The sequence below is a fragment of the Lupinus angustifolius genome, chromosome LG06 (assembly GCF_001865875.1).
Source record: "Lupinus angustifolius cultivar Tanjil chromosome LG06, LupAngTanjil_v1.0, whole genome shotgun sequence".
NCBI classification, from domain to species: Eukaryota; Viridiplantae; Streptophyta; class Magnoliopsida; order Fabales; family Fabaceae; genus Lupinus; species Lupinus angustifolius.
Genome location: NC_032014.1, coordinates 13143689 through 13144264, shown reverse-complemented (window position 1 = coordinate 13144264; position 576 = coordinate 13143689).

Below are 576 nucleotides of genomic sequence, written 5' to 3'. Positions count from 1 at the left end.
GGCTTAACTCAACCGTGAGCCTAGGCCATACACCAACCAAGATAGATCGTTTCAAAAGCCTTTTACCCAAGAGGTTCACATCAAGTGGCATCAGAGCTAGTCTCTTGCTTGGTGTTCACAAAATCTTCTTTTGGCCGTGAGTATATCTATCTTACTTTATATTTCTTTATCTTTTCTTTCAAAGTCCTAAATCGAAAAAAAAAAGTGTCAAGCCATAGTGTCAAACACGAGTCAAACCAAAATCATCCAAAAAAGTGTCCATCCGAAATATTGTCCAAACAAAGTGTCAAAATGATTCAAAAATTAAAAAGTGAAAAAAAATTTGAGTCAAAAGTGTCAAGTGCAAATTTGTCAAGCACATATATGTTGTATGCCATGTTTACAAAACAAGTCCAAACCTTCCAAAAACAAATGGACCAAATGAGGCTAGAGTTGGATAGGAAACTTCCTACAAAAGAAGCCAAAATAAAGGTTCCAACCTTTATTGGCAAAAATGATCCCGAAGCTTACTTGAAGTGGGAAATAAAAATGGAGAATTTCTTCATTTGTGATTTATACAATGAAGAGAAAAAAGTC